General features: G+C 41.0%; 4 long non-coding RNA genes across 4 annotated transcripts; all 4 read left to right on the top strand.

Annotated features, from left to right (window-relative positions):
- The first annotated feature begins 2,559 nt into the window (after positions 1-2,559).
- On the top strand, positions 2,560-3,890 carry LOC130071140 (uncharacterized). Its single transcript, XR_008803967.1, has 4 exons — positions 2,560-2,582; positions 3,057-3,135; positions 3,379-3,460; positions 3,635-3,890. It is a non-coding gene; the product is annotated as an uncharacterized LOC130071140 (long non-coding RNA).
- An 11,751-nt stretch (positions 3,891-15,641) lies between these two features.
- Positions 15,642-17,230, top strand: LOC130071138 (uncharacterized). Its single transcript, XR_008803966.1, has 4 exons — positions 15,642-15,922; positions 16,397-16,475; positions 16,719-16,800; positions 16,975-17,230. It is a non-coding gene; the product is annotated as an uncharacterized LOC130071138 (long non-coding RNA).
- Positions 17,231-18,666: 1,436 nt separating this feature from the next.
- On the top strand, positions 18,667-20,474 carry LOC130071129 (uncharacterized). Its single transcript, XR_008803963.1, has 4 exons — positions 18,667-19,164; positions 19,639-19,717; positions 19,961-20,042; positions 20,219-20,474. It is a non-coding gene; the product is annotated as an uncharacterized LOC130071129 (long non-coding RNA).
- Positions 20,475-22,577: 2,103 nt separating this feature from the next.
- Positions 22,578-24,254, top strand: LOC130071130 (uncharacterized). The gene is made up of 3 exons (XR_008803964.1): positions 22,578-22,959; positions 23,204-23,285; positions 23,460-24,254. It is a non-coding gene; the product is annotated as an uncharacterized LOC130071130 (long non-coding RNA).
- Positions 24,255-24,306: the final 52 nt, after the last annotated feature.

The following is a 24,306-nucleotide window of genomic DNA, read 5'->3' as shown; positions in this document are numbered from 1 at the left end:
ACATTCACAGTTTGATGGACATCTGCTCAGACACAGGTAGGCTAATGCTTCTAACATGTCAGTGTGTGTTGTTGGCGTGTAAATGTGTAGTGGTGACCATCATTTTCTTTTTGAAGGGTCACTCCTTTGAAAAGCAAATGATGGTAACCGAAGTAGGTGGGGAAGGGACGGTGAATGAAATTTTTTATAGCCTTTTTTAAAAAAAATTTCAGTTAAAAGCATAACCGCTGCTGGACATCGTGCGGGAGCTCAGGGGGGGACCCCATGATCCCCCACACCTTCTCACTCACACCACTGCATTCATTCATATCGCAGAGATCTGGCTGGAGTCGAACCAGCAACCTCTGAAACCGTGAGGCAGCGCTCTTACCTGTGAGCCACAGATCTCTTGTCTGGACATGTGAAGGAACTTATATTTCACTATTCACCTGTATGTGAGCTGGGATTTTACAATAAACCAGTTAAAGCCAAGCTGCCCAAGTGGGATTTGAACCCAAGCCTTTATCGCAGCCTCTTTCTCAACTGACGTGTGTTTAGCCGCTGCACCATCATGGCTTTCACACTGAGTGCTGGCATTTTGGGGTGTTTTGTTGAATATTAGGAAGGTTTGTTGGATCTAATGCAATTTAATATAATCAATAGTGGGATTTGAACCCAAACCTTTATCACAGCCTCACCCACAGCTGATGTGTTTAGCCACTGCACCATCATGGATCTCACACTGAGTGCTGGCATTTGGGGTGTTTTATTGAGAGATCTGTTTTATATGATTAAAAACTCTTGGCAATTGTGGGATTTGAACCCAAGCTTGCAAGTGGGAAAGAGATGTTTATCCACTGAGCCATACAATATGTGTTTATGTATTAGTGTGTTTTAGGGTCTTTTATGCATTTATTTTCTTTTGTTTTGAACCAGCTTTTCAAAGCTAGCATCAAACTGGACATGTCATGTGATTTCAGGGAACGAGGTTTCTTCACATCATACTGTTTCGAAACATTTGGACATTTTGATGGTTCGCCACTAGGGTTTTTTTTGACCATCTGGTGAACCCATGAACAATTGTTTAATACATGGTTTCTACTGATTGGGTCAGTTTTATATTCAGGTTAAGTTTAATGACAAACACAAGTGTGTATAATGGAAAAATTGAGACTGATAGAGCTAACTGTCTTTCATTGGCCTGATTAGTCAAAAACCTCCTAAAACCACATACTACAAATTTATACAATTATACTGTTTGTACATATACTTCATATTTAATAGTATTTAATTATTTGTAAATTGCATTTAATAAATTACACTTTAATGGAAATATACAGTGTCATCATTGCACATGTTTGGGCTGTTCTCGTTGCATTGACACTATTTTGACCAGCATGTTTCACTTTCCTCAGCTGAAGTATCCCACAGGCTTCATGTGTATCTCAGCTTTATCAACTCATTCACAGCAAGAGTGGGATTATAAATATATATACTTAGAAATGTACTACATCATTTCTGTTTAACTTGCTCCAATGTACACGGATATGGTGATTCGTCTAAACTTGTTATGTTTATAATGGGTTTTAATAATACAAGTATTAGTTTGCTTGGTGTAATAATTAGAGTTACGGCTCACTATCCAGGCGCTCCCCTTCCTTTCACTCCTCAAAATTCCTTCCGTCTCTTTAATCCTGCTGGTGTCATCAATTATTAATGCAGATATACTTCATGTCCACAAGGAGGAGCTGTATATCTGCAAATACCAACACAACAACGACTCGAAATCATTGTTTAATTGTGAACAAAAAGACAAAGATCACGTTAAGTCCAAAGATTCAAAAAGCTTCTTTACTCATAAACAAACCATTCAAGAAGTCTAGTAATGTCTTTTGTTCCTTTATTTGTGTTTCGGCCATATGTGACTGTCAGTTCAACACATCAGACGTTTGATCTGTCTCTTACCCTTCAGTCGAGCTGATCTGAGTCAATTAACTAGTAGATTCCAACTTTATCTGCTGGTCCAGATCCTGACAAAATCACGGATTTACTTTAAAATATGTAAAAAATTAAACATTTCTGTCGTCTCACCAAAGACGGCCAGTTTGAGTTTGGCCTTTCATCTATTAACGCTGTTGATGCACTTATTGGCCACAGGAGGGAGCTGTTGATCAGCTGTCTTGTATTATTTAACGTAATAAATAGGATTTTTTGAGTATGACATTTTTTAAGTAAGCTGGACGCATACGAACTAAAGTCAATGACCCAACCTGAAGTAATTTTCGGTCTGTTGGTGGTAATTATTACACGATTCGTCTGGTAGAAACTGTGCAGTTTGCCATCCGCTCCTCTAGGCGGCGTAAGCGCGCTTCAGGTTCAGCATGACACCTTTGGATTCCTGTCAACAACAACATGACACCTGATGACAGTCGCCACAACACGTTCTGGTAGTTTTAAGGCCATTAAAGTACAAACCCTGCAGATGACAGCTCAGTGACAGACTCGTAATGTCACTTAACAACACATTTTTCAGCCCATCTGCAAAAACAACCGACACACACTGTTATAAAGTGTAGGAATCAAGAATGTCACGCGACTCACCTGTAAGTCTCTTTCCACATGAAGTGCTTTTCTCTTGTAATGTCACTACCACACATTATTTAGCAATCATCATTTGAATTTGATTTAAGTTTGTGTTGATGCATCATTCTCCTATGTGTCAGAGCACTGGTTTAATGTGTTTGCTGGATTATTTTGATGATGCTGCTCTTTCTGTGTCAGACAGACACTCATTCTCTGTTTAAAAGTCTAACTTTAACCCTGCTGTTGCATGATCTTTATCATGTGAATCTAAGGAGGTGATTCCTATAAGGCTTATAAAGTAGAACAATTAGCAGTATAGCTGGTGTTGTGGTGGTGTCACTGTGTAGTTAATAGTCTGCTGGATTCATGTTTAATAATAGAGTTAGTTGGTGTTCTGTGAAGCTCTGATGTTCTTGCTAATTTACACAGTTCAGGTTTTCATTCCACAGCATTTGGTCATGAAGTCTTTTGAATCTTTATCTTTTGTTTTGTAGATCTGGCATTCTCTGACTCAACACTTTAACAGAGTCGTTGCCCCTCGACTTTCTGGGCTTTGGTTTTTCAGACAAACCGGTAAGATGAAAGACTCACAGCCATTCCAAGTAGTCAATACAAAGCTCTGTCTATACAATTTATATTAGTATTCATAATTTAATAAAAGCTGTTCAAATGGCATACACTGAAAGGGTGTTGATTTTTTTTTGGGGGGGGGGGGCATAAATGTGTAAATTAAGATTGTTTGTGCAGTTATAACATGTAACGTTTATATTTACAATATAGAGCGAGCTCTTTGTTGATTATGTGTTTGCCCCACAGAATAAGAGATGTGTTTGGACCGTTACACCCAGTGACGTGTGGACAGACATTCACAGTTTGATGGACATCTGCTCAGACACAGGTAGGCTAATGCTTCTAACATGTCAGTGTGTGTTGTTGGCGTGTAAATGTGTAGGTTACCATCATTTTCTTTTTGAAGGGTCACTCCTTTGAAAAGCAAATGATGGTAACCTAAGTAGGTGGGGAAGGGACGGTGAATGACATTTTTTTTCATAGCCTTTTTAATTTTTTTCAGTTAAAAGCATAACCGCTGCTGGACATCGTGCGGGAGCTCAGGGGGGGACCCCATGATCCCCCACACCTTCTCACTCACACCACAGCATTCATTCATATCGCAGAGATCTGGCTGGAGTCGAACCAGCAACCTCTGAAACCGTGAGGCAGCGCTCTTACCTGTGAGCCACAGATCTCTTGTCTGGACATGTGAAGGAACTTATATTTCACTATTCACCTGTATGTGAGCTGGGATTTTACAATAAACCAGTTAAAGCCAAGCTGCCGAAGTGGGATTTGAACCCAAGCCTTTATCGCAGACTCTTTCTCAACTGACGTGTGTTTAGCCGCTGCACCATCATGGTTCTCACGCTGAGTGCTGGCATTAGGGGTGTTAGGGGGGGTAACAGTATCAGACCCAGGACCAGAGATGATGAAAGAAGACCAGGAGTCGTGAGGTTCAATCAAAGAGTAAAATTTACTGAAGAATAGTTTGCAGTTTAATTGGCAGAGTCAGCGTCAAAGTCTCACGAGGAGGTCGCAAGCTAACTCTACCTTACATGAAAATCGTACACCAGTTATACTGTTTTCAAGGGCATACATTACATAAACATTCACTTCTGATTGGCTCAGAAGACATAAAGCCTAAACAATTACACATAGATAGAAGGGTACGTTGACATCAATCAAGATAGCTGTCATCCAAGTCACGAAGATCCAGTAATGACCTCGGAGGGCCCATCGAAAAGCGTCATGAGACCAGCCACCCCATGTCATGAGACCTGCAACATACTGATAAAACCTTCCATCCTCAGAGAGAAGAAATAACAATTACTTTACTTCTTGAGAAATATATGTATGAAAGAAGTAAAACAAATCATAGAATCATACAGAAATTGACCCCTGCCCATTAATAGGGTCAGCAGAGAAACATGATCATATGATGAGGGTTTTCTTTAAGTTTAACACACTCATTAGTATACATACGGACAAAAAGCCTGTATTTAATGTTCTTGCTCAGGGCCACAGAAGATTAGTCCCAGACATCATAAGACATTCATGAAAGATAGGCCTTCACCCAACATTCAGGAAAGAGGTGCATTCAACAGAAGTATGAATAAAAACTATATGTGAATCATTTATTGCGTATAGGAATGATTATATAACTTGATTAGTGCTTATTATAGTAATAATGTAATCATAAAAAAGGATATACATATAGTTAAATTGAAGAGGCAAGGGATTCTGACCCCAACCCTTCAGTCCCCCGTTTTAGACCGATGTGTGGTCCAATACCGCCACGTCTGGTCTATCAAGTGAGGCCACTACGGAGAGGGGGAGTGGTGACGCATGCTTCCCTGACGGGTCACACTTGTCTCTTCACCTCGTCACGGACATGCTGGATACTAAAAAGTCCAGTCCCCGTTAAGAGGCTCTCCCACCTTCCACTCACATCAGGGCTTCAATGTTGTTTTGATCCAATTTGTCCCTCAGGTGGGTCGTGAGCATCAGCAGTCTCTTTTCCTCCTCAGCAGGATTCAGATTTCTGCATGCAGTCCTGCACAGATAGGAGAAACAAAAACGAACACACAACCAAATACACAAACAGAGGAACATCACCCCCACAAGGGCTCCCACAGCATACAGCACGTAGTGCACAAATCCCATGACTATATCTTCCGATGCTGTCACCAAATCATCCCAAGCTTCTTCCACATATTCTTCTACAGTTTCTGCCATATCTGTGAATATAGCACCAACCGAAAAAGCCAAAACAAAAGCCACCGCAATAGCAGATGGTGCTTCAGAGTCCGACATAAGAGAAGTTCCCTTGGACTTAAACCAGGCAGAATTCAAATACTCATAACCTGCAAATGGATCAGTCGTCTTTACCTGCTCAAGGAAAGCTGTAATGTATTTCTGCTGAGCTTCCTGGGCCTTTACCTGGGGAAAATATTCAGTTTCTTGCTTCAATTCAGTAACACAAAGGGAACCCTCCGCTCCATTACCATCTTGACTCTGATCCACTGGACGCCACGTGGGACCCAAGGGATGCGTCCACCTATGTCTAGCACAGTTCTTGGGAGAAATGTTATACTCGTCATGCAACTGGATCGGACCCAAAAACTGCCGAAATTGTTTTTCCCTATCAAACCACTCATCCCCTATGGCTACATCCTTTCCTGGAATGGTTGATAATTATCCCACAATAACTCCTCATATTTCACTGGTACCAGACGAGTCTTTATTCTAGTATACATCAATTCAATCGTCAATTTAAGCACATGAAGGTGCATCCAGGCAGTCACATTATAAGCCATGGAGGTAGGGCTGTAACATTTCCCTTCTAAATAATCATGCAATTGATCCATTTTAAGAGCCGTTTTATTAGCAAAGCTCCTAACGAGCTCGTACTGATGCAACACGTCATACAAACTAGTCCAAGTGTATCCTGTCTTAACAAAAGAGGAATTACATACTTCCATAGGCACTTCCATCACCTTTACACCTGTGAGTTTTTCCGACATCGTTTTACATTTCTTAACATCACCTGGAGGAAAGGTTTTAACAAACCATTGTTGAATGTTTTCACCTAAACAACGTTCCACCTGTACTGTCTCCTTCCACGGATCATCAAACCTAGTATACTTGGGCCAAGAGAGAGAAAAAGCATTGACAAAAGGCAAACCATTTTTACTGCCATTAAGGTCGAAATTCTTTTTATCAGTCTTATCGATTCGTCCGAATCGATCACAAACAGCACCATAAGACCTGTCTACGTCCCATCGGACCATGTGAACCCTCGTGGGAACTAACACTTTCCATCTCATCGAATCCTTATCCTTCAGGATCTGTTGATACAAGTCTGAACCTGGTTCTTCTCTCACAACAATGTTGCTATGTATGTAACTTTGGACCACATCTTTGACAACCTGATTAGAACCTAATTCAGCTTTAGCTTTGGGCAGGTAATATGACATTATGTGTCGAGGGTCAGGTGCACTAGGATAAAGGGGAAGTTTCACTGGTTTCCCTCCTAAAATCATGTGGGAATCCCCTAATGCTACGGTCTGACGCTTCTTCCGCCCTGCTCTATTCTCATTCTTCATGGGTTTCAACAGATAACTATTAGCCATATTCATCCGTTTGGAGCAGGCAGTGTGGTTTTCATGGGCTATGCTGTCTGGAATCCAACTCATGGAGCTAAAATGCGGTTCATAAACATAAACACCTCCATCTCTCACCCAACGACCTTTTTGCATAATGAGGGTATTACCGGGATAATTTGGGGAGTGACCAAGCCAATAGGTCACTGACTCATTTCCGTCCAACCGATAGCATCTATCGTTTACCTTCTGATACATAGTCGAAATCAAATTTAGACCCTCAGTTGAATTTAGGCATGGGTATTGTACCCAGGATGGACGGTTGTCAGTTTCTTCACAATCCCAATTAGTCGCAAAAGCATGGAATCGACCGGTCCAAATGGAAATCTGTATCCACAGTAGAAATGACAAAGCGATTAGGATTAAACATACAAAAGAGAGCGGGAGTACTAATCTAACAAAAGCCCGTCTCATTTTCCGTCGCTTCTCATTACGCACTTCTTCTTGCAGAATTAGCAGCTTCAATAAGTCGTCTGGCTCAGCCATCTGTAAATGATAAAACAGTAATGCCAGAATTTAGAAAAATCATATACGACAGATATTGAAGAGGTACGATTTATCATGTTATTATGTGGTGGTATTCTGGTTGCAACACCTCTCAAGTGGTTTCACCTGTGACCAATGTCTCCATACTGTACCCAACACACCTCTGTCGAGTAAAACAGATGTATTAGTAGTCAACAGAACTTGGTAAGGTCCATCAAATTTCGGACCCAGAGGAGAGATTATCTCCCTTTGCAACATTACACTGTCACCTATCTCAGGCAACGCAGGCATGTCTTTTTGCTCAGTGTTATCTTTCTCTGCTTGTCGGATACTGACACTAACCCTGGTGTCTTTTAAACAGTTATCCAAAGCCTTCAGATAATTTTGCAGAGCATCTTTCAAAGGCCCTGACGGTCCCTCATGTTGCAGAGGAGCGTCCCAGGGCAGTCGCATGTAGCGACCTGTCATTATCTCAAAGGGACTGATCTGAGTAGTTTTGTTCGGGCTGGCTCTCATACTTAAAAGAATGGTTGGGATAGCAGAGTGCCATCCCTTCCCCCACTCCAACAATCTCTTTCTCAATGAAGTTTTAATCGTCCGATTAGAACGCTCGACAGAACCACTAGACTGAGGACGAAACGGTATGTGGAAGTGTTGTTTCACTCCCATCAATTTCATCACATTCTTCATTACCTTCCCCGTGAAGTGTGTGCCCTGATCTGAGTCAATGTGCAATGGTAAACCCCATCTGGGGAAAACTTCATTCAACAGAATTTTTGCAGTTGCGTCTGCGGTGCAGTTTTTCAGAGGAAACGCCTCCACCCATCTGGAAAACAAATCAACAATCATCAGAATGTATGAAAAGCCTCCACTAGGGGGCAGGGGACCTATGAAATCAATTTGAAGGTGGGTCCATGGCCCCTGAGGTCGAGGGGCATGTCCTAAAGGAATCTTTAGCTTTGCTGGGGAATTCACTTTAAGACATACTAAGCATCTTTTACAAAAGTCATTGCAAGAAGCTCTCAGCTTTGGCCACCACCAGGTTTTTGAAATCATTGCATGTAAATTCTCAGGACCAGCATGTGCCAAACCATGATACAGAGACATTAGTTCAGTTCGAGCAGAAACAGGACAAACAAAACGGTCATTGAATTTCCATAATCCTTCTGTATTTTTCTTTGCACCTAATTTTGTCCATTGCTCTATCTCTTCAGGGTCATCCTCTGAATAAAGTTCAAAAATGTCTCTAGAGGGTTCACTCTCCTGGGGAGCAAAAGCCAGCACACTCACGCATGTCTCAGTCAATTTTGCAGCCTCTCTGGCAGCAGTATCAGCCGCTTGATTCCCTTTGGCCTCTGGAGAACTGTCAGTGGAGTGTCCCGTGATTTTGATAACAGCTCCTGCTGCAGGGAGATCACATGCAGCCATCAATTCTTTTACCTGGTGCTGATGAGAGATGGGGAGACCAGCCGTGGTTAGAAATCCCCTGCGTCTCCAAACCGGGCCGAAGTCATGAACCGTACCGAAGGCATAACGACTGTCCGTGTAGATATTGACGCGTCTCCCTTTGCTGTGCTGTAATGCTCGGGTTAAAGCAACCAGCTCTGCCACTTGAGCCCCTCCCCCTGAAAGAGAACCACAGTCAACAGTTTCACCATGTTCATTTACGACAGCCCAGCCTGTGAATCGTTTCCCCTGTTCATGAAAGCTGGAACCATCCACAAACAAACTCATGGCATCGGAAAGGGGCTCAGACTGGAGTGGGCTTTGGCTGTCTGTGTCAATCAGCCGTGCGCAGTTATGGACAGTTCCTTCGTCTGGAAGCAAGGAGGCAGGGTTTATAGCAGTCTCAATGTCAATTTGTATCTCCACATTTTTACTCAAAAGAGTGGCTTCCCATTTAGCTCTTCTTTGGTTAGAAATAGATCCTAAACGAGTGTTTGTTAGCAGTTTCAAAATCTGGTGTCTGGTGTGCAGAATCACCTTTTGATGTGTCACAATGTTCTCTGTGGTTTTCACTGCCCACTCGGCACAATCACATATCAGCAGACATGGATGTTGTCCTGCCATGGAAACAGGAATAGGAGTAGAATAGTAGCCTACCATTCCATACGAACTTCTTCCTGGAACCTTTTGACCCAGGGCAGCAGAGTAGGATCTGTTTCCCACCCAGGTCCACAGATGGAACGGTCTGGTTGCATCAGCATGTCGCAGTGCTGGGGAGGAAGCAAGAGTTTCTTTGATACTCACAAAAGCCTCCTCCATCTCCTCGGTCCACTCGATCAGATCTGCTCCAGGTTTTCCTCCTTTCAGTGCCTCTGTGAGTGGTTTAGAAAGTTCAGTGTATTCACAGACATACTGGCGGCAGTAATTCAAAAGACCCATTACTTGCCTTAGACCAGTGACAGTATGTGGCTTTGGAAGTTCAATGATAGCTTTAACTCGTTCAGGGGTGATGCGTCTGCCATGCACCCCAACAATCTGTCCAAGATAAGTCACTTCAGGCAAAGCTAGCTGTGCTTTCTTCAAATTCACTTTGAATCCCCCGTTTTGGAGGGCATTCAAAACAGTTTGGACAGCAGTCAAATGTTTGAACTTAGTTGGACTAGCAATCAGTATGTCATCCACATATTGCAGGACAACCGATCCGTCATTTTCAATTTGTTTTCTTACCGGATCGATGAAGGATGCTAGTACCTGATGAAACAAGGTGGGGCTGTTGCAGAAGCCTTGTGGAAGCCGACTCCAGGTCCATTGGCGACCCCTGCTGGTAAAAGCAAATTTCCCTTGGTCCTCCTTGGCTAAGGGACAAGTCCAAAAACCGTTAGAAATATCAAGAGCAGTAAAATAACAATGTTCAGCTCCTATTTCATGAAGGATAGTTGCGGGGTTGGCCACCAGAGGGTGTACTTTCTCAGAAATTGAATTTAAAGAAGTATAGTCAATCGTCAAACGCCAAGATCCGTCCGCTTTTCTGACAGGCCACATTGGAGAATTAGTGGGAGAGGAACATGGAATGATTATTCCCCGCTCACTTAACTCATCCACAACAATGTCAGCTCCTTCCCTAGCTTCATTTTTCAAAGGATATTGTCGTTTGGCTACATGCATAGGACCTGGGATGCTCAGTGGCTGGATCTGTGCAAGACCACAATCATATTTGTCTTTGGCCCATACCTTTGGGAATTTTGAAATTATGAACTTCCACTCAGGACGAGTTTCAGTGAAACCAACAGGTTCAGCCACTGCACATCTCTCATGGTGGGGGCCAGAGTGAGATAAGCGAATTGTTTCATTGCAGCCGAGCACGAGCTTATCTTTTGAAAGCAAAACATCAGCTTCGAGTTCTTTTAGAATGTCAACACCGATAATAGTCCCCACAGTATTCTTCCCCACCCAAAACTCAGTCCAGAACACTTTGTCAGAATCAGAAAGGGTTAGAGGAACAGAAACAGATTTGTGAAACACCTTTTTGCCATTTAGGCCTTCTATATACAAAGTTTCAGAAGTGATCTCAAGATCGAGATCAGTAATCGATACTGTAGCACCCGTGTCAATTAAAGCAATGCATTGCCGGCCTCCTAACAACGCGTTTATGAATGGACGGGTGTCAGCATAATTACTATTACCGGAGGCCGCTGACCCCTAGTCCCCACCTATCAGCTGTTTCAGCTTTGCAAGATCAGCTTGAGACAGAGTGACAGATGGGGAAGCTTCTTTTTTATCATTTGAAGCATTATTTTTGTTACCTCCCTTTTTCCCGTTTCCTTTATTCTTGGGTCTACGGCAATGTTTCGCAATGTGACCTTCCCTTCCACAATTTCTACATTTAGCAACTGACTTGGGACAGGTTCGGGAAGTGTGGCCTAACTCATCACAGTTATAGCATGTCACATCATTGCGGGGAGGGGCCTCCCCTTCAACTGAAACAGCAGCCGCTTTCACAGTGCTCACAGTATCAGCATCGCATGCTTGCATACGGCTCCAGCTCACAGAGCACCAACGGAGCAAATCTGCCCACATTTGGATATCAACAGCACTGTTCATCAACATATCTTTGTATTGCTTATTCAGACCGCCTGTGGCTGATTCGATTACTATAGCAGAATCAAAATCTTCATCATTGTTATTAGCAGCACAGTAGGTCTCATATGCAATACGGAACCGGTCCACATATTCTATCGGGCTTTCACCGGTTCTCTGTTTAATCTGGGTCACACTACTCCACGGAAAAGAACCCCGACCCAGCAATTCTTTCACAGCTGTTTTATAATCAGAATAAGCCACACAAAACTCACCCCAATTTGCAGGGACCCGAGGGAAAAAGTTCACACCCTGGACAGCCCTTAATTTGGAAGAAGGAACTAACCCTTCGACCAGCGACTGGATATCAGCAATGCCTAGATTTTGTTGCCTAGCAACAGCCTCTAGCTTGTCCCATAGACTTTTGTTTGGGTTATACAACTTAAAAGGTTCCAACCCTGCAAGCAAACTGTTTTTCTCAGTGGGTGTGAGTCTGACCCATTGACCATCCTCACATCCTGCACCCATTTCAATATTCAACCCGGCCCAGTTCGTGTGTCGAATCGGGGCGGCGGATGCAGTAACATTAGGTTTAAATGCCTCCATGGGAGTCAGATTAAGATTTTTGACCCCAGAGTTATATTTAGTTTGTTTTGCTTGCACAGAAGGAATCTCTGAACTGTAGGGAGGGGGAGTTGCAACAGCCACATTCAACAGCCCGCGTACCTCAGCGTAGGGCCCACTATTTTGGTTATCAGTCTGTCTGGCAGAGCCTGAAGCGGCAGCCGCCTGAACAGAGTGAGAAGGGAAAGAGGGGGCGGAGGGAGTAGGAACTTCCTCCTTTTTTACAGCCTTTTCTGCCATTTCACACAATGCCTCAAGCCCTTTGCTCAAACTACACAGATCACTGCCTATTTCATTCCCAAGGATTTTAGCCATCCTGTCACGTTGGGCAATTAAACTCTTCCAACCATTAATCATGTTCGGGATTGCCTTTTCAGGGGTTAAGGGAATTCCACCCATTTTACAAATCCATGAATAGGCAAACACGGACAAAAACTTCACTCTGTCAGCCTCTTTCTTTTTTTGCAGCCAGTCAATCTGTTCTGTGACTCCCCAATTAGCATCAAAACCCTGGCTGACCATTTTCTTAATCAGTTCTGCGTATTTTTTTGATTTGAGCGCATCAGAGAAGAGCTGTTTACAGCATGCACTCTCTTCAGCCTCATCACTTGGGTCAGAACAAATTGAGATAACCTTTTTATCTGTCATTGTTGGTCACAGGTGAAACTCACCACAGAGAATGTTCTTAGCAGCAAAAATGTTTTAGCAGCGAATTGAAAAATATGTTTTAAATGACAAGTCTGGACTTCTACACAAAGAAACCACAAAGTATTTTTCACTCACGACTCCCGATCATATATTCTGATCCATGCCAATTTGGGTCATAATTTATTTAAGGGGATCGTTCTTGATGCATCCCTGGCAAACAACCCTGTCTCTGTTACTATATATATATATATATATTTTTTCTAACTAATTTCTCAGTCCCTAACTGCCTAATCCACTAAATTCGGGGATCCCCTTTCTGAGATGGAAGAGATATAGTAGGATCACGGCGCCCTGGACCTTCAATCCAGGGACGTACTCTGCTGGGGTGTTGCTATATCAACAATGCCCAGTGGGGCCCCCACAGAGCACGCTTCGCTTGCGCTGTCTGCTCTTGTTAAATTTTTAAACAATGCTATCAGCGACTTCCTTTTATACTTTAACCTTCAGTATAATTAATCTTCACTCTCCTCATCGGAGTGAAGCTCTTCCGTTCCCCTTCAAATCTCTTCCATTCAGACAGACCTATAGCCTATAATATAATAAATCTTCCTACCTTGTTTGTTGGTTTGCCAGGGGTGTCACCTCAGAATGATTGCCCACGCCTTCTCCACCAAACTGTTAGGGGGGGTAACAGTTTCAGACCCAGGACCAGAGATGATGAAAGAAGACCAGGAGTCGTGATGTTCAATCAAAGAGTAAAATTTACTGAAGAATAGTTTGCAGTTTAATTGGCAGAGTCAGCGTCAAAGTCTCACGAGGAGGTCGCAAGCTAACTCTACCTTACATGAAAATCGTACACCAGTTATACTGTTTTCAAGGGCATACATTACATAAACATTCACTTCTGATTGGCTCAGAAGACATAAAGCCTAAACAATTACACATAGATAGAAGGGTACGTTGACATCAATCAAGATAGCTGTCATCCAAGTCACGAAGATCCAGTAATGACCTCGGAGGGCCCATCGAAAAGCGTCATGAGACCAGCCACCCCATGTCATGAGACCTGCAACATACTGATAAAACCTTCCATCCTCAGAGAGAAGAAATAACAATTACTTTACTTCTTGAGAAATATATGTATGAAAGAAGTAAAACAAATCATAGAATCATACAGAAATTGACCCCTGCCCATTAATAGGGTCAGCAGAGAAACATGATCATATGATGAGGGTTTTCTTTAAGTTTAACACACTCATTAGTATACATACGGACAAAAAGCCTGTATTTAATGTTCTTGCTCAGGGCCACAGAAGATTAGTCCCAGACATCATAAGACATTCATGAAAGATAGGCCTTCACCCAACATTCAGGAAAGAGGTGCATTCAACAGAAGTATGAATAAAAACTATATGTGAATCATTTATTGCGTATAGGAATGATTATATAACTTGATTAGTGCTTATTATAGTAATAATGTAATCATAAAAAAGGATATACATATAGTTAAATTGAAGAGGCAAGGGATTCTGACCCCAACCCTTCAGGGGTGTTTTGTTGAATATTAGGAAGGTTTGTTGGATCTAATGCAATTTGTGGGATTTAATATAAGCAATAGTGGGATTTGAACCCAAGCCTTTAACACAGCCTCACCCACAACTGATGTGTTTAGCCACTGCACCATCATGGGTCTTACACTGAGTGCTGGCATTTGGGGTGTTTTATTGAGAGATCTGTTTTATATGATTAAAAACTCTTTGCAATTGTGGGATTTGAACCCAAGCTTGCAAGTGGGAAAGAGATGTTTATCCACCGAGCCATACAATATGTGTTTATGTATTAGTGTGTTTTAGGGTCTTTTATGCATTTATTTTCTTTTGTTTTGAACCAGCTTTTCAAAGCTAGCATCAAACTGGACATGTCATGTGATTTCAGGAAACGAGGTTTCTTCACATCATACTGTTTCGAAACATTTGGACATTTTGATGGTTCTTGGTTTGATGGAATTTATTAAATTATACAGTTTGTACATACACTTCATATTTAATAGTATTTAATTATTTGTAAATTGCATTTAATAAATTACACTTTAATGGAAATATACAGTGTCATCATTGCACATGTTTGGGCTGTTCTCGTTGCATTGACACTATTTTGACCAGCATGTTTCACTTTCCTCAGCTGAAGTATCCCACAGGCTTCATGTGTATCTCAGCTTTATCAACTCATTCACAGCAAGAGTGGGATTATAAATATATATACTTAGAAATGTACTATATCATTTCTGTTTAACTTGCTCCAATGTACACGGATATGGTGATTCGTCTAAACTTGTTATGTTTATAATGGGTTTTAATAATACAATTATTAGTTTGCTTGGTGTAATAATTAGAGTTACGGCTCTCTATCCAGGCGCTCCCCTTACTTTCATTCCTCAAAATTCCTTCCGTCTCTTTAATCCTGCTGGTGTCATCAATTATTAATGCAGATATACTTCATGTCCACAAGGAGGAGCTGTATATCTGCAAATACCAACACAACAACGACTCGAAATCATTGTTTAATTGTGAACAAAAAGACAAAGATCACGTTAAGTCCAAAGATTCAAAAAGCTTCTTTACTCATAAACAAACCATTCAAGAAGTCTAGTAATGTCTTTTGTTCCTTTATTTGTGTTTCGGCCATATGTGACTGTCAGTTCAACACATCAGACGTTTGATCTGTCTCTTACCCTTCAGTCGAGCTGATCTGAGTCAATTAACTAGTAGATTCCAACTTAGATTCCAGATCCTGACAAAATCACGGATTTACTTTAAAATATGTGAAAATTAAACATTTCTGTCGTCTCACCAAAGACGGCCAGTTTGAGTTTGGCCTTTCATCTATTAACGCTGTTGATGCACTTATTGGCCACAGGAGGGAGCTGGTGATCAGCTGTCTTGTATTATTTAACGTAATAAATAGGATTTTTTGAGTATGACATTTTTTAAGTAAGCTGGACGCATACGAACTAAAGTCAATGACCCAACCTGAAGTAATTTTCGGTCTGTTGGTGGTAATTATTACACGATTCGTCTGGTAGAAACTGTGCAGTTTGCCATCCGCTCCTCTAGGCGGCGTAAGCGCGCTTCAGGTTCAGCATGACACCTTTGGATTCCTGTCAACAACAACATGACACCTGATGACAGTCGCCACAACACGTTCTGGTAGTTTTAAGGCCATTAAAGTACAAACCCTGCAGATGACAGCTCAGTGACAGACTCGTAATGTCACTTAACAACACATTTTTCAGCCCATCTGCAAAAACAACCGACACACACTGTTATAAAGTGCAGGAATCAAGAATGTCACGCGACTCACCTGTAAGTCTCTTTCCACATGAAGTGCTTTTCTCTTGTAATGTCACTACCACACATTATTTAGCAATCATCATTTGAATTTGATTTAAGTTTGTGTTGATGCATCATTCTCCTATGTGTCAGAGCACGGGTTTAATGTGTTTGCTGGATTATTTTGATGATGCTGCTCTTTCTGTGTCAGACAGACACTCATTCTCTGTTTAAAAGTCTAACTTTAACCCTGCTGTTGCATGATCTTTATCATGTGAATCTAAGGAGGTGATTCCTATAAGGCTTATAAAGTAGAACAATTAGCAGTATAGCTGGTGTTGTGGTGGTGTCACTGTGTAGTTAATAGTCTGCTGGATTCATGTTTAATAATAGAGTTAGTTGGTGTTCTGTGAAGCTCTGATGTTCTTGCTAATTTACACAGTTCAGGTTTTCATTCCACAGCATTTGGTCATGAAGTCTTTTGAATCTTTATCTTTTGTTTTGTAGATCTGGCATTCTCTGACTCAACACTTTAACAGAGTCGTTGCCCCTCGACTTTCTGGGCTTTGGTTTTTCAGACAAACCGGTAAGATGAAAGACTCACAGCCATTCCAAGTAGTCAATACAAAGCTCTGTCTATACAATTTATTTTAGTATTCATAATTTAATAAAAGCTGTTCAAATGGCATACACTGAAAGGGTGTTGATTTTTTTTTGGGGGGGGGGGGCATAAATGTGTAAATTAAGATTGTTTGTGCAGTTATAACATGTAACGTTTATATTTACAATATAGAGCGAGCTCTTTGTTGATTATGTGTTTGCCCCACAGAATAAGAGATGTGTTTGGACCGTTACACCCAGTGACGTGTGGACAGACATTCACAGTTTGATGGACATCTGCTCAGACACAGGTAGGCTAATGCTTCTAACATGTCAGTGTGTGTTGTTGGCGTGTAAATGTGTAGGTTACCATCATTTTCTTTTTGAAGGGTCACTCCTTTGAAAAGCAAATGATGGTAACCTAAGTAGGTGGGGAAGGGACGGTGAATGACATTTTTTTTCATAGCCTTTTTAATTTTTTTCAGTTAAAAGCATAACCACTGCTGGACATCGTGCGGGAGCTCAGGGGGGGACCCCATGATCCCCCACACCTTCTCACTCACACCACAGCATTCATTCATATCGCAGAGATCTGGCTGGAGTCGAACCAGCAACCTCTGAAACCGTGAGGCAGCGCTCTTACCTGTGAGCCACAGATCTCTTGTCTGGACATGTGAAGGAACTTATATTTCACTATTCACCTGTATGTGAGCTGGGATTTTACAATAAACCAGTTAAAGCCAAGCTGCCGAAGTGGGATTTGAACCCAAGCCTTTATCGCAGACTCTTTCTCAACTGACGTGTGTTTAGCCGCTGCACCATCATGGTTCTCACGCTGAGTGCTGGCATTAGGGGTGTTTTGTTGAATATTAGGAAGGTTTGTTGGATCTAATGCAATTTGTGGGATTTAATATAAGCGATAGTGGGATTTGAACCCAAGCCTTTAACACAGCCTCACCCACAACTGATGTGTTTAGCCACTGCACCATCATGGGTCTTACACTGAGTGCTGGCATTTGGGGTGTTTTATTGAGAGATCTGTTTTATATGATTAAAAACTCTTTGCAATTGTGGGATTTGAACCCAAGCTTGCAAGTGGGAAAGAGATGTTTATCCACCGAGCCATACAATATGTGTTTATGTATTAGTGTGTTTTAGGGTCTTTTATGCATTTATTTTCTTTTGTTTTGAACCAGCTTTTCAAAGCTAGCATCAAACTGGACATGTCATGTGATTTCAGGAAACGAGGTTTCTTCACATCATACTGTTTCGAAACATTTGGACATTTTGATGGTTCTTGGTTTGATGGAATTTATTAAATTATACAGTTTGTACATACACTTCATATTTAATAGTATTTAATTATTTGTAAATTGCATTTAATAAATTACACTTTAATGGAAATATACAGTGTCATCATTGCACATGTTTGGGCTGTTCTCGTTGCATTGACACTATTTTGACCAGCATGTTTCACTTTCCTCAGCTGAAGTATCCCATAGGCTTCATGTGTATCTCAGCTTTATCAACTCATTCACAGCAAGAGTGGGATTATAAATATATATACTTAGAAATGTACTATATCATTTCTGTTTAACTTGCTCCAATGTACACGGATATGGTGATTCGTCTAAACTTGTTATGTTTATAATGGGTTTTAATAATACAATTATTAGTTTGCTTGGTGTAATAATTAGAGTTACGGCTCTCTATCCAGGCGCTCCCCTTACTTTCATTCCTCAAAATTCCTTCCGTCTCTTTAATCCTGCTGGTGTCATCAATTATTAATGCAGATATACTTCATGTCCACAAGGAGGAGCTGTATATCTGCAAATACCAACACAACAACGACTCGAAATCATTGTTTAATTGTGAACAAAAAGACAAAGATCACGTTAAGTCCAAAGATTCAAAAAGCTTCTTTACTCATAAACAAACCATTCAAGAAGTCTAGTAATGTCTTTTGTTCCTTTATTTGTGTTTCGGCCATATGTGACTGTCAGTTCAACACATCAGACGTTTGATCTGTCTCTTACCCTTCAGTCGAGCTGATCTGAGTCAATTAACTAGTAGATTCCAACTTTATCTGCTGGTCCAGATCCTGACAAAATCACGGATTTACTTTAAAATATGTGAAAATATTAAACATTTCTGTCGTCTCACCAAAGACGGCCAGTTTGAGTTTGGCCTTTCATCTATTAACGCTGTTGATGCACTTATTGGCCACAGGAGGGAGCTGGTGATCAGCTGTCTTGTATTATTTAACGTAATAAATAGGATTTTTTGAGTATGACATTTTTTAAGTAAGCTGGACGCATAAGAACTAAAGTCAATGACCCAACCTGAAGTAATTTTCGGTCTGTTGGTGGTAATTATTACACGATTCGTCTGGTAGAAACTGTGCAGTTTGCCATCCGCTCCTCTAGGCGGCGTAAGCGCGCTTCAGGTTCAGCATGACACCTTTGGATTCCTGTCAACAACAACATGACACCTGATGACAGTCGCCACAACACGTTCTGGTAGTTTTAAGGCCATTAAAGTACAAACCCTGCAGATGACAGCTCAGTGACAGACTCGTAATGTCACTTAACAACACATTTTTCAGCCCATCTGCAAAAACAACCGACACACACTGTTATAAAGTGCAGGAATCAAGAATGTCACGCGACTCACCTGTAAGTCTCTTTCCACATGAAGTGCTTTTCTCTTGTAATGTCACTACCACACATTATTTAGCAATCATCATTTGAATTTGATTTAAGTTTGTGTTGATGCATCATTCTCCTATGTGTCAGAGCACGGGTTTAATGTGTTTGCTGGATTATTTTGATGATGCTGCTCTTTCTGTGTCAGACAGACACTCATTCTCTGTTTAAAAGTCTAACTTTAACCCTGCTGTTGCATGATCTTTATCATGTGAATCTAAGGAGGTGATTCCTATAAGGCTTATAAAGTAGAACAATTAGCAGTATAGCTGGTGTTGTGGTGGTGTCACTGTGTAGTTAATAGTCTGCTGGATTCATGTTTAATAATAGAGTTAGTTGGTGTTCTGTGAAGCTCTGATGTTCTTGCTAATTTACACAGTTCAGGTTTTCATTGCACAGCATTTGGTCATGAAGTCTTTTGAATCTTTATCTTTTGTTTTGTAGATCTGGCATTCTCTGACTCAACACTTTAACAGAGTCGTTGCCCCTAGACTTCCTGGGCTTTGGTTTTTCAGACAAACCGGTAAGATGAAAGACTCACAGCCATTCCAAGTAGTCAATACAAAGCTCTGTCTATACAATTTATTTTAGTATTCATAATTTATTAAAAGCTTTTTAAATGGCATACACTGAAAGGGTGTTGGTTTTATTTTGTGGGGGGGGGGCATAAATGTGTAAATTAAGATTGTTTGTGCAGTTATAACATGTAACGTTTATATTTACAATATAGAGCGAGCTCTTTGTTGATTATGTGTTTGCCCCACAGAATAAGAGATGTGTTTGGACCGTTACACCCAGTGACGTGTGGACAGACATTCACAGTTTGATGGACATCTGCTCAGACACAGGTAGGCTAATGCTTCTAACATGTCAGTGTGTGTTGTTGGCGTGTAAATGTGTAGTGGTGACCATCATTTTCTTTTTAAAGGGTCACTCTTTTGAAAAGCAAATGATGGTAACCTAAGTAGGTGGGGAAGGGACGGTGAGTGAATTTTTTTTTCATAGCCTTTTTAATTTTTTTCAGTTAAAAGCATAACCGCTGCTGGACATCGTGCGGGAGCTCAGGGGGGGACCCCATGATCCCCCACACCTTCTCACTCACACCACAGCATTCATTCATATCGCAGAGATCTGGCTGGAGTCGAACCAGCAACCTCTGAAACCGTGAGGCAGCGCTCTTACCTGTGAGCCACAGATCTCTTGTCTGGACATGTGAAGGAACTTATATTTCACTATTCACCTGTATGTGAGCTGGGATTTTACAATAAACCAGTTAAAGCCAAGCTGCCCAAGTGGGATTTGAACCCAAGCCTTTATCGCAGCCTCTTTCTCAACTGACGTGTGTTTAGCCGCTGCACCATCATGGTTCTCACGCTGAGTGCTGGCATTAGGGGTGTTTTGTTGAATATTAGGAAGGTTTGTTGGATCTAATGCAATTTGTGGGATTTAATATAAGCGATAGTGGGATTTGAACCCAAGCCTTTAACACAGCCTCACCCACAACTGATGTGTTTAGCCACTGCACCATCATGGGTCTCACACTGAGTGCTGGCATTTGGGGTGTTTTATTGAGAGATCTGTTTTATATGATTAAAAACTCTTTGCAATTGTGGGATTTGAACCCAAGCTTGCAAGTGGGAAAGAGATGTTTATCCACCGAGCCATACAATATGTGTTTATGTATTAGTGTGTTTTAGGGTCTTTTATGCATTTATTTTCTTTTGTTTTGAATCAGCTTTTCAAAGCTAGCATCAAACTGGACATGTCATGTGATTTCAGGAAACGAGGTTTCTTCACATCATACTGTTTCGAAACATTTGGACATTTTGATGGTTCTTGGTTTGATGGAATTTATTAAATTATACAGTTTGTACATACACTTCATATTTAATAGTATTTAATGATTTGTACATTGAATTTAATAAATTACACTTTAATGGAAATATACAGTGTCATCATTGCACATGTTTGGGCTGTTCTCGTTGCATTGACACTATTTTGACCAGCATGTTTCACTTTCCTCAGCTGAAGTATCCCACAGGCTTCATGTGTATCTCAGCTTTATCAACTCATTCACAGCAAGAGTGGGATTATAAATATATATACTTAGAAATGTACTACATCATTTCTGTTTAACTTGCTCCAATGTACACGGATATGGTGATTCGTCTAAACTTGTTATGTTTATATTGGGTTTTAATAATACAATTATTAGTTTGCTTGGTGTAATAATTAGAGTTACGGCTCTCTATCCAGGCGCTCCCCTTCCTTTCACTCCTCAAAATTCCTTCCGTCTCTTTAATCCTGCTGGTGTCATCAATTATTAATGCAGATATACTTCATGTCCACAAGGAGGAGCTGTATATCTGCAAATACCAACACAACAACGACTCGAAATCATTGTTTAATTGTGAACAAAAAGACAAAGATCACGTTAAGTCCAAAGATTCAAAAAGCTTCTTTACTCATAAACAAACCATTCAAGAAGTCTAGTAATGTCTTTTGTTCCTTTATTTGTGTTTCGGCCATATGTGACTGTCAGTTCAACACATCAGACGTTTGATCTGTCTCTTACCCTTCAGTCGAGCTGATCTGAGTCAATTAACTAGTAGATTCCAACTTTATCTGCTGGTCCAGATCTTGACAAAATCACGGATTTACTTTAAAATATGTAAAAATTAAACATTTCTGTCGTCTCACCAAAGACGGCCAGTTTGAGTTTGGCCTCTCATCTATTAACGCTGTTGATGCACTTATTGGCCACAGGAGGGAGCTGGTGATCAGCTGTCTTGTATTATTTAACGTAATAAATAGGATTTTTTGAGTATGACATTTTTTAAGTAAGCTGGACGCATACGAACTAAAGTCAATGACCCAACCTGAAGTAATTTTCGGTCTGTTGGTGGTAATTATTACACGATTCGTCTGGTAGAAACTGTGCAGTTTGCCATCCGCTCCTCTAGGCGGCGTAAGCGCGCTTCAGGTTCAGCATGACACCTTTGGATTCCTGTCAACAACAACATGACACCTGATGACAGTCGCCACAACACGTTCTGGTAGTTTTAAGGCCATTAAAGTACAAACCCTGCAGATGACAGCTCAGTGACAGACTCGTAATGTCACTTAACAACACATTTTTCAGCCCATCTGCAAAAACAACCGACACACACTGTTATAAAGTGTAGGAATCAAGAATGTCACGCGACTCACCTGTAAGTCTCTTTCCACATGAAGTGCTTTTCTCTTGTAATGTCACTACCACACATTATTTAGCAATCATCATTTGAATTTGATTTAAGTTTGTGTTGATGCATCATTCTCCTATGTGTCAGAGCACGGGTTTAATGTGTTTGCTGGATTATTTTGATGATGCTGCTCTTTCTGTGTCAGACAGACACTCATTCTCTGTTTAAAAGTCTAACTTTAACCCTGCTGTTGCATGATCTTTATCATGTGAATCTAAGGAGGTGATTCCTATAAGGCTTATAAAGTAGAACAATTAGCAGTATAGCTGGTGTTGTGGTGGTGTCACTGTGTAGTTAATAGTCTGCTGGATTCATGTTTAATAATAGAGTTAGTTGGTGTTCTGTGAAGCTCTGATGTTCTTGCTAATTTACACAGTTCAGGTTTTCATTGCACAGCATTTGGTCATGAAGTCTTTTGAATCTTTATCTTTTGTTTTGTAGATCTGGCATTCTCTGACTCAACACTTTAACAGAGTCGTTGCCCCTAGACTTCCTGGGCTTTGGTTTTTCAGACAAACCGGTAAGATGAAAGACTCACAGCCATTCCAAGTAGTCAATACAAAGCTCTGTCTATACAATTTATTTTAGTATTCATAATTTAATAAAAGCTGTTCAAATGGAATACACTGAAAGGGTGTTGATTTATTTTTTGGGGGGGGGGGGCATAAATGTGTAAATTAAGATTGTTTGTGCAGTTATAACATGTAACGTTTATATTTACAATATAGAGCGAGCTCTTTGTTGATTATGTGTTTGCCCCACAGAATAAGAGATGTGTTTGGACCGTTACACCCAGTGACGTGTGGACAGACATTCACAGTTTGATGGACATCTGCTCAGACACAGGTAGGCTAATGCTTCTAACATGTCAGTGTGTGTTGTTGGTGTGTAAATGTGTAGGTTACCATCATTTTCTTTTTGAAGGGTCACTCCTTTGAAAAGCAAATGATGGTAACCTAAGTAGGTGGGGAAGGGACGGTGAATGACATTTTTTTTCATAGCCTTTTTAATTTTTTTCAGTTAAAAGCATAACCGCTGCTGGACATCGTGCGGGAGCTCAGGGGGGGACCCCATGATCCCCCACACCTTCTCACTCACACCACAGCATTCATTCATATCGCAGAGATCTGGCTGGAGTCGAACCAGCAACCTCTGAAACCGTGAGGCAGCGCTCTTACCTGTGAGCCACAGATCTCTTGTCTGGACATGTGACGGAACTTATATTTCACTATTCACCTGTATGTGAGCTGGGATTTTACAATAAACCAGTTAAAGCCAAGTGGGATTTGAACCCAAGCCTTTATCGCAGACTCTTTCTCAACTGACGTGTGTTTAGCCGCTGCACCATCATGGTTCTCACGCTGAGTGCTGGCATTAGGGGTGTTTTGTTGAATATTAGGAAGGTTTGTTGGATCTAATGCAATTTGTGGGATTTAATATAAGCGATAGTGGGATTTGAACCCAAGCCTTTAACACAGCCTCACCCACAACTGATGTGTTTAGCCACTGCACCATCATGGGTCTCACACTGAGTGCTGGCATTTGGGGTGTTTTATTGAGAGATCTGTTTTATATGATTAAAAACTCTTTGCAATTGTGGGATTTGAACCCAAGCTTGCAAGTGGGAAAGAGATGTTTATCCACTGAGCCATACAATATGTGTTTATGTATTAGTGTGTTTTAGGGTCTTTTATGCATTTATTTTCTTTTGTTTTGAACCAGCTTTTCAAAGCTAGCATCAAACTGGACATGTCATGTGATTTCAGGAAACGAGGTTTCTTCACATCATACTGTTTCGAAACATTTGGACATTTTGATGGTTCTTGGTTTGATGGAATTTATTAAATTATACAGTTTGTACATACAC

This window comes from Rhinichthys klamathensis, unplaced genomic scaffold (assembly GCF_029890125.1).
Source record: "Rhinichthys klamathensis goyatoka isolate OS25496 unplaced genomic scaffold, OSU_Roscu_1.1 h1tg000430l_1, whole genome shotgun sequence".
Classification (NCBI taxonomy): domain Eukaryota; kingdom Metazoa; phylum Chordata; class Actinopteri; order Cypriniformes; family Leuciscidae; genus Rhinichthys; species Rhinichthys klamathensis.
Note: the sequence above shows the minus strand (reverse complement) of the source record. Positions and strands in the feature narration are given on the sequence as shown.